This window comes from Cucurbita maxima, unplaced genomic scaffold (genome assembly GCF_002738345.1).
Source record: "Cucurbita maxima cultivar Rimu unplaced genomic scaffold, Cmax_1.0 Cma_Scf00001, whole genome shotgun sequence".
NCBI classification, from domain to species: domain Eukaryota; kingdom Viridiplantae; phylum Streptophyta; class Magnoliopsida; order Cucurbitales; family Cucurbitaceae; genus Cucurbita; species Cucurbita maxima.
The window spans coordinates 11339349-11349323 of NW_019272017.1; positions in this window are offsets into that span (position 1 = coordinate 11339349).

Below are 9975 nucleotides of genomic sequence, written 5' to 3' on the forward strand. Positions count from 1 at the left end.
TCGCGCGTAGGTTCGAATTCTGTTGTTGAATCTTCTTGGCAATAGGTCCATTTGGAACACCATAATTCTTATCATCTTCCCCCTCTTCAGAAGGATTCGTCCTCAAATTAGAAAAAATCATCACCTTATTTCTGTCATCTCCTTTTGAAATATTTTGATCAAATCTAAATGCTTTTAGATAACACATGAGCTACTGTATTATTCTTACCTTGCTTATACTTGATGACATACGAAAATGTTTCAATAAATTCCACCCACTTTGCATGTCTACGGTTCAGTTTGCTTTGATCATTCACATACTTCAAGTTTTCATGATCAAAGTGGATCACAAATTCTCTAGGCCATAAGTAGTGTTGTCACACATGCAATATATGAACTAAAGCAAATAATTCTTTATAATAGGTAGTATATTTCAATGTTGGCTATTTAGTTTTTTACTAAAATATATTAAGTTGATATGGAAAATCAACCCAAGGGAAAGTATGGAACGGATTACCTGATGATCAAGATCAAGAGTAAAGAAAACTCGTTTCTAAACTCGTGATTCGAATCACTTCACAAGAGGTTTGATCAATACCACTTGATTGACTCTACATGCAAGTTCTAAACACAAGAATTTGCAAAGAAAGTTTAGCTCTCAACAAAGCTAAAATAGAAATTCTATTCTTAATTCCAAAATTTGTGCCCTTACAACCTTAACCTATGTGATATATAACTCCCAAATTAAATGGGCTAGTAAATGAAAAATACCCATAACCTCCATATTAAAATGGCTAGTTAATGGTGGAATATAGTAACCTATGTGGGTTACAATATAACCTTAACTCCTATATTTAAAACTAGCTTAAATATGACAAACAAATATTTAAACTATAATTAAATAATGCAATTAATAAAATGTGCTTATTGACTCATCCTTGGACTAGTTTCATAAATTCACCGGAGTTCATTAAATGCAACTTAAAGTGCATTTAATTCATCTCTTTCTTGAAGCTCAACTTTGCACAACATATAAGGGAGGTCTCTAGCGTCTTCTAGAATTTCCTTTGATGAACTCACCATAGCTTGAATATAACTGTATAAGGTTTGTTGTAGCTTCTTAGCTCTCGTCCTTGTAATTGGACCTTGAGGTATGGAAATTCCTTGGTCGTGGTTCATATCATAAGTGCTTTCCATCTTGAATTAAAACAACACTTGTGCCCAAACCACATATTTCACATTCAATTTCAATAGTTTTATCAAAGCTAGCCAAAACAAATAATGGTTTGCTTACTCTCTTCCTAAGAAAATTGGATGCATTCTCTTGCATTTCTCCCCATTTAAAAATAACATTCTTTTTCACTAAATCATTCAACAGTTGAGTTATGGTTCTAAAATCATTTATAAATCTAGGTTAGCTAACTCATGAGAACTTCGAAATTTACGTATACTTTTTGGTGTTGGCAAATCCATAATGAATTTAACTTTGTTTCTATCCAAAGCTACTCTACTTTTACTAGCCAAATAGAGTGAACTTTTTCAATGCAAAAACTACCCTTACTAAAATTAAATTTTCTCTTTTCTATGTATAATCAAAACCAATTTAACATGCTCCACATACTTAAGCAAAATCTTTAAATAAATTATAATATAATCAATATAAACAACATGTTTTCTCATATATTTTCTCAAAACATTATACATTAAGCGCATAGGTGTACTAGGAGCATTAGTTAACCTAAAAGACATAACAAGCCATTCATACAATCTAAACTTAATATTGAAAGTTGTTTTCCATTCATCTCCTACGTACATTCTAATTTGATGATATCCAAATTTCAAAATAATTTTTATAAATAGACACGAATCATGCAATAAATCAAGCATATCATCTAACCTAGGAATAGGATGTCGACACTTTACCGTGATTTTGTTGATGACTCTATTATTTTAAGCATATCTTTGATTTTTCTCTACTTTTTCACCAACTCTTGTTTTTCTTTTAACTCTTTTTCCTCAAACTCTTTCTTTCTTTCCTCCAACATTAATTGATCAGCAAATACATTTGCAGAACTCAAAGGTACAAGAATGGTTTTTCTACCATCTTTTACAAAAGAATACCTATTCAAATAGGCATCATACATAACCCTCCTGTCAAATTGCCATGGTCGGCCAAGTAATATGTCTCCAGCATGCATTGGCAACACATCACAAAGAACTTCATCTTTATATTTTCCCAAAGTAAAAGATATTAAAGCTTGGGAAATTACCTTCATTGTTCCACTATCATTGAGCCGTTGGAGCTTGTAAGGTTTAGGATGATCTTGAGTTGGAATTTGCAACCTTTTGATCAACATAGTACTTACTACATTGGTGCTTCTTCCACTATCAATGATAAGACTACAAGCAATCCCCTTAACTAAACACCGCGTGTGAATAGGTTGTTTCTTTGATCATCAACATCATTCTCCATAACTTGAGTTTTAAGAAGTATTCTTGTAATAAGTGCCAAATGAATACCATCTTCTAGTTTCTTCTCCTTCTTCTGGACTTCTTCAACTAGATCATTGATCTCCCCTCCATTTTTCTCGTCTTGGTTCATGATTGTACAAACAGTAGTTTTATATGCTTAGGACCTCACACACTCAACTCACTGATTTTACACTCAAGGAACACTCGTGTTTAACACACAAAGGTAGGCTATTTAGGAAAGTGACTAATTTCTTATCAAGGTAGATAATATGGATAAAGCAATTATGATAGTAGCGAGTTATTCAAGACATTCAAGACAAGGTAATTATGTAGTAACAACAAAATAAAACAAGAAATGAACAAATAAATAAGGGACAAAGATATTTTTGAATATAATTGCACACTGAAAAAAATGAATTTCAAAGAGAATGGTCATGAAGATCGAACACAACAATTCCAGATTTATATGCTTTAGGGAAAAATGAGAATAGAAATTTATTTGATCTTCAAATAAACGTGCAAATGGTCTAATGATAAAGATATATTAAGAACAATGTGATAAGAATTTTTTTTTTCTTTCAAAATCTAAATATGATCTTTAACAGGATGAACAAAGTAGAAAGATAATGTAGAACGTTGGAAATGACGGTAAGAAAATAAATGACAGACTTAAAGAGACGATAAACAATAGTGAAAATTAAAGATAAAATCAATTCTAGAGTCGGCCACAAAGATGAAACCTACGCTCTGATACCAAACTGATAAGGCAACCCTAATCCTCATTCGAACAATCCAAGCTTTTGTTTTAGCAAGAACCCTTGAATCAAAGTAATTAACACCTCCTTATACGAAATTTGGATCAACCAAGAGATAAGGCTAGAATTAGATTACCTCTTACGATCGAAGATCTAGAAGCAAGATTTAGAACCTTGTTCTAAATTGAGTCACTCCACAATCTAACTTGATCAAGGCTTGATTAAATGGCTCAAGTACAATTCTACCATAGAATTGCTTGAAACTTAGAAATGGAAAATATGATGCTCGGATTTCTAAGGGAAACATCTCAATTTGAGAACTGAATTACATTCATCCACGAATCTGTTTTTTTACATAACATATTGTGGGTATTTATAGTCTCCCGACAAAAGACGTTTGTGGCCGGGGTTCAATCCCGGTATGTTTGTGGACGAGATTTATTCCCGATCCTCTTTAATCTCCACAAAGAAGAAGTCAAATTGACCATTTGACTTTTACATAATTTATGAAATTAAACATAGTTTTTTTTAACAAATGTTGATGTGCTTGAGTTGTTAATGCGATAGACTTGAAATCAATTGAGCTCTTCGCGCGTAGGTTTGAATTCTGTTGTTGACATATTTTTTTGAATCTTCATGACATTTTTTGAATCTTCTTGGCAATAGGTCCATTTTGAACATCGTGATTCTTATCAGCCTACCCAGCCTACTCGAGGAGATGTTGAAGTTGTGTATGAAGTAGTCTCTGTCTTCTAGTCAGAGACAAGGGATGGATGTCGCTAGGCTAGGTCAACTCTATCATTGGTTTCATTATCCCTATAAGGGTCACTAAATAAAGATATGTGCTACTACGAGACCAATGCTGCAAAGTTAGGTGGTGCTATTATGGCGAGGGAAGGGTCGACTTTTGCTCTGAATGCTTTTTGTGGCAGGTCTTTCTATTACCGATATGGACCTCACTAACGGCTTTCATTCTGTATCTAGGCCTCGATCTATATCACTAAGGTTAGTATATGAATCTGCTGCATCTTTTATCTCAAGTCTTGGATCACCTACTAACTACTGCGCTACGACAAAGATTGGACTTGTAACCATACGAAGGGGTGGGGTGTATAGGTCTCGATCACGTGATTGGGGTATCGATTTGGAACTACTGCATATGCGACTGGGTCACCCAGGTATATCCGCTATGTATGGATCGACTGTTATGGATCACTGGTTAAGGCTGACTTAGATGAACTTGATGGACTTTTGGCAAATGTGGGACTATGAATCTGTGACGGATGGAATTATTGACGGTAGTGGGACTAAGAATCTAAGAGATGGAGTATGTCAGTAATGGGGATTTTTGGCCGTAGTGGGAATGGATGGATAAAATTATACGGTGATGGGCTTGTTGGGCTTGCTGCAGTAATACGGTAGTGGTAATGATGGATGGGCTTGTTACAGTTATGTGTATGGACTAGTATTGGTGGGTTCGTGGACTTGTAGACTTGCAGTGGTGGGCGTTACTATTAAAATATTAAAATTGGTTGAAAGCGATGGACTTGCGGATTTGCGGCGGAATTGCAACGGACTTGCAACTTGCGGCTTTATTCCTGGGACTTGCGATAAACTTTAGAAAAGTTATGGTAAGCTTTAAGGGAAACAAACAGTGGTTTGGAAGTGGTGGTTGTTGTGATACTCAATTGGACTTACAGTAATGCACAAAGAGGTCGGCAGCTATGAAGGCTCCAAATGAAATTTGATCACGATGGATGATCGGCAACTATGAAGACTTCACCGATTGAGTTAGGGTTTGGTTAGGCTCTGATACTATGTTGCAAGTATAAACAATCTTGCTCTCAGCGTTTATTTCCATAGAGATACATGTTCTAGAAAGGCTAAAAAAATCTTTCAAAATATCAGGTCAAATTAAATGTAGCTAAATCCTTGTATAGGAGGTAATAATATATATAAAAAAATCTCTTGAATCAATCTCTAGATATTAGGGAATATTTTCCTTGTTTAAAAGGATTACATAAATCTCTTAATTACACAAATATTCCTTAATTCAATACCATTCCTTCAACGGTTGATACTAAAATGGGTGTACCCGGAACCGCATTCCGATCTCTAAATGGATCTACTATAACTACTCGATCTCGATCAAATGACTTTGGATCTATCTCTACATCTGGAGTATCTGTCAGAGGATTTGGAACTCAATATTGATCTAAAACGTCAAAGGGGTGCTCCATAGCGAAAACGGAGACTGATTCTAACCAACATCGGCTATGGCTCACACCCATAATAATAAGGGCATCTTGGTATGGAGTTGGATCATTGGCCCTGGTGATGGCTCCCCTTACTAGTAAAGGGAACTAGAAGGGATGCTATTGGTGGTCTTGATACTACTCTCGTTATCATCCATTGGAGAATATGCTTTTTTTCTATTAGCGTGGGTCTTTCTCTACTGTTGTTCGTATCGGCTTCTGTATATGCTTCTGCTTTTACTAATGCTTATGGATTACTTGCTGGATCGAACTCAAAAGCGTCTCGATTTGATCGACCTGGTCTCGAGTGGTGGATTGAATTCACACTCAACTGCATCATCACAGCTGCGATGGATGCCTCACCTTTCTATATCTTCCTTCTAACTTCTCAACAAAGGCGGGGATGGACTCTACAATCCTCCTCCGATCGATTCCAAAAGTCTTTTCTTCACCTTCTCTTCTCGGCATGATCTAGGCATTCAAGCTAGCAGATCAAATCATGGGTGTTGGATCGATATAGCAACCCTGGGGTGAATAGGGATTCAACAATATAATGATTAAATTTTTCTAATAACAATAAAACTTAATACCATACAATAAGACCTAATAATAATTTAGAATTTAAATAGGAAAAGGGTTAGAAAATATAACACAGTAGTTTTATAGTGATTCGGTCAAACTCGACCTACTCCACTCCTCAAGCGTCTCTTGGGAATTTGAATAAATCTTTCTGTTGACTCTTTCTCGGATCAGAGCCCAACTGCTAAACCACTCCTTTTACGAGTTCAAGAGCATACTCAATCATTTCCACAGCTCATGGTCAAATCGGTACACCGCTCTTTTTACGAGTTCAAGAGCAAACTTAATCCTTTCCATGGCTCAAGATGAAACCGGTACAATTGTCTAAAATTTTATAGAAATGCACCACAACTCTATGAAATAATAGATTTACCATTTTCTCACAATACAATAGGCATCTCTCTTAAAGAATAAGATAAACAATAAATAAAATTGGAAACTTTGTAACCGCAACCATGAGGCTTTTAAAAAAAAAATTCTCTCAATAATTAGGTATCCCTCTCCATAATAAGATAAACAAGAAATAAAATTGGAAACTATGTTAGTTGTGTATTGTGTTATATGTTCTTGTGGTGAAAAATATGAACTTCTAAAAATAGGAATGGATATAAATTAATATTTATTTTTTTAAAAATTTATTGTGAAAAACTATAGATCACATGTTTTATTTATTTAATTATATATATAAAATAAAAAATGTTAATGAAAATAATGGGAATAATATTTAAAAGTAATTGAAAAGTTTTATAAATCTCATCCAAATAATTATAAATGTAATTCAAATAATTTTATAATTAAAATAATTTTATTTTGTTAATGAAAACTTTTATAAATGTAATTGAAATAATTTTATAATTTAAATACTTTCTTTTCTTCTAATTTAGAAGTAACAAAAAAAAATAAATGTAATGGAAAACCCCACAATTTTGTCACCACATCATCACGTCTGCTATCTTGTTTTGAATTCGATTGGTTCATGATGTCAATTTTGCCACTGGTTCATGATGTCAATTTGTAGCCACATCATCACGTCAAGTATCTTGTTTTGACTGAAACTTCTTTGTTTTAACTCTAATTTGAGTGAACCAAAAAAAAATTCGAGTTATTTTCAACCTTACACAGTAGACAAAATACTAATAATGGTTAATAATTGAAGGTAGGTTTGTTATCATCAAAATATCAATTAATTAATTAATTTGAGATGAAGGGCCAAAAAAGCCAACGGTTCTCATTCCCAAGGTTGGGAGAGGCAAGTAAGTCGGTTGGTGGAAATGCGGTTGTGCCAGTTGGACTCAAGTCAAGTGGGAGGTGGCATCGTCTAACGTATAATAAAAGCACGCTTGCTTTTCTTGTTTTACTCTGTTTATTAGTTGAGGCACCCGTGTGTTCTCATCTAAGAAAGATGTATAGTGAAGGACCAACGACGAGCTATATAGAGGATAAGAGAAAGAACCCCTTACATATATATTACAAAAAAGAAAGTGTTTGGAGTTGAAGTTCAATTTCTTTGATTTTCATCCGAATATTTTGGCGCTAAGACCCTTCTAATGTTCCCTTTCGCCATGCATAAACTGCACCAGATAAGCTAGTACGAAAAGAATCTACATAAATGGAGAACGAATACGCCCAATACATAAGAAACTCTGGCCCAAAAGACCTTTTTGACATTAAAAAAAAAATGACTGTAATGTAATGAGAGTGTGGATTCCAAGTAGTAACCTCCCATTGCTCGAGATCTGATAGCATGCAGCAACTAGTCGTAGGGGGTGTATCGACCCGGGAAAGAAAGAAGAAAAAAAAAAAAAAACTCAGTCGCTGGAAAACTCGCGAGTTTACCGGCAACCGCCAAGTTTCACAGACCCCACGCGGAACGACGGCCAAACCACACACAGCCTGCCCACGTCTCCCAGCACCTGTCAGGATACCTGCAAAGGGAGAACAGAAAGAAAATACGAGAGAGAGAGATTTCGGATAAACGTCGGCGAGTTTCCAGTTTCTCCGACGAGCCCCCAAACCACCCAAAAACTGACACGAAACGATCAGTTACCACCACGAGAAGAATACCTAACGAAATCACAATAACTGAAGGTGCGTTTTGTGTTTTTTGGTAAGCGCCGTCATCGGTAACCAAGGTCGAAAAATTGGGTTTTCCTAATCGTCTTAGATCTGTGGTTTTATGAACTTTTAGGCCGCAAAACTCCCAGAAAAGAAAGAAGGACGACTATTAAAGAGGAAAAGGAATAAAGAGGACCAAAATCGGCAACGGAAACGCCGCGGGAAGGGTAGAGAAAAATTGCCGGAAAATCGGCCGAAGTCGGGTAAGGAAGACGAGGTCCACGGACCCGGGTCAACCCGAACCCAAAAACCCGAGAGAGCCAGCCCACTCTTTCCCTCGGCCTCTGCCTTCAGCTCAGCCCAACTACAGCGGCCCAAACCTCAACTAGCCCAGAAGCTACGGTCAGTTGAACCAATCCGAGACCAGACCGATGGTCCAATCGAGCCGACCTGCAACCCAAACACTTGCGGCCCAGCCCAGTAAGCCGAGACCCAACGATAGTCTTGGCCCACTAGCCTTCCGCAGCCCGCGACCTGGACCACGACCCGAACCGGATTGCGACCCGCTCTTCGACCCGATGCTACCGCACGACGTGGCTCGCTATTATTCTGTCACGTGTCACATAGCGGCGCAGGCGGTCCCTCGGCTCGGCTCGGCGAAAACGGCTCGGGCTTTCTCCGGTGACGCTCCGGCGGCTCCTAGCGGCTGTTCGGCTCGGCTCACTTGTTTTCAGCCCAGCTTCCACTGTTCCGACCCTTCCGGATCTGTTTTCAACCCCGATTAAGTTATCCGAGGCCGTTTTAGAGCCGTATTTCACATTTATTGAATTATTGGTAAATTAATTGTGAAATACTAACGGAAAGTGGTGAACGGTGTGATATAGGAAACAAACCCTGGCAACGTAGGAAGTAGCTCTCACGGAATGGGAGCTTACGTTTAGTTATTTAGGGACTACTTCAGCCAAGGCCAACGGACACAACCCTAAGAGCGTGAAAATGATATTAATATAAATATCCACGAGAATGTGTTACCTAGAGTAACAAAGAGATGAGACTAGAGGGTTGTGTCAGAAGAGACATTATGATGGATTTAGAGAGACCTCATGCATATTGTATGTTCATAAGCATAGGGCTACTTCCCCTAGAGATGATGAGTGCGGACGCGCACTGTATGATGAGCGCGAATGCGCACAGGTGCGAATGCACATAGATGAGGGTGTTCATGAGGCGCATGACACTATGGGGTTCCGCTGACCTCCAGACGTCATTACATATTAGCTTGACCAGAGGGTCCAGGGGGTGTGCGAGCGCCCTGGAGATTCACACTCGCACGTGTGAGTCGTGTGTAGAGAAGTACTACACATCCAATTTGTCCGAGACTGAAGGCCACCCCTAAGATGATTAGAGATAGGTCCCTAATTTCATGATTGCATGTGTTTGCATTAGCATGGCCCCTATAGTGGGGTCACTTACTGAGTATTTCAGGCCGTGTGTCATATTGTTTTTCAGGTAAAGGCAAGGCTTCCATGTACATGTACGGTTGACGGTAGCATCGTGATCAGAGACTGTGACGAGCATGAGACGTTAGTGGCGCTCTAGATATGTGAAAATTTAGGGTTGTTATAGGGGGAGAGGAGAAAGATATATAGAAAGTGTGCAGTGAGGGTGGTTGTAAATCATTAGGTAGCAAGTCTTTACTCAACTCGGCCCAAGCGCGATTTCTGTCTTCTTGAATTGGGACAACAAGAACAAGTCTTTTTTTTCTTTACTTAACTCGGCCCAAGCGGCGATTTCTGTCTTCCTGAATTGGGACAACAAGAACAAGGTTTTTTTTTTTTTTTTTTTTTTTTTTTTTTTTTTTTTTTTTTTTTTTTTTTTTT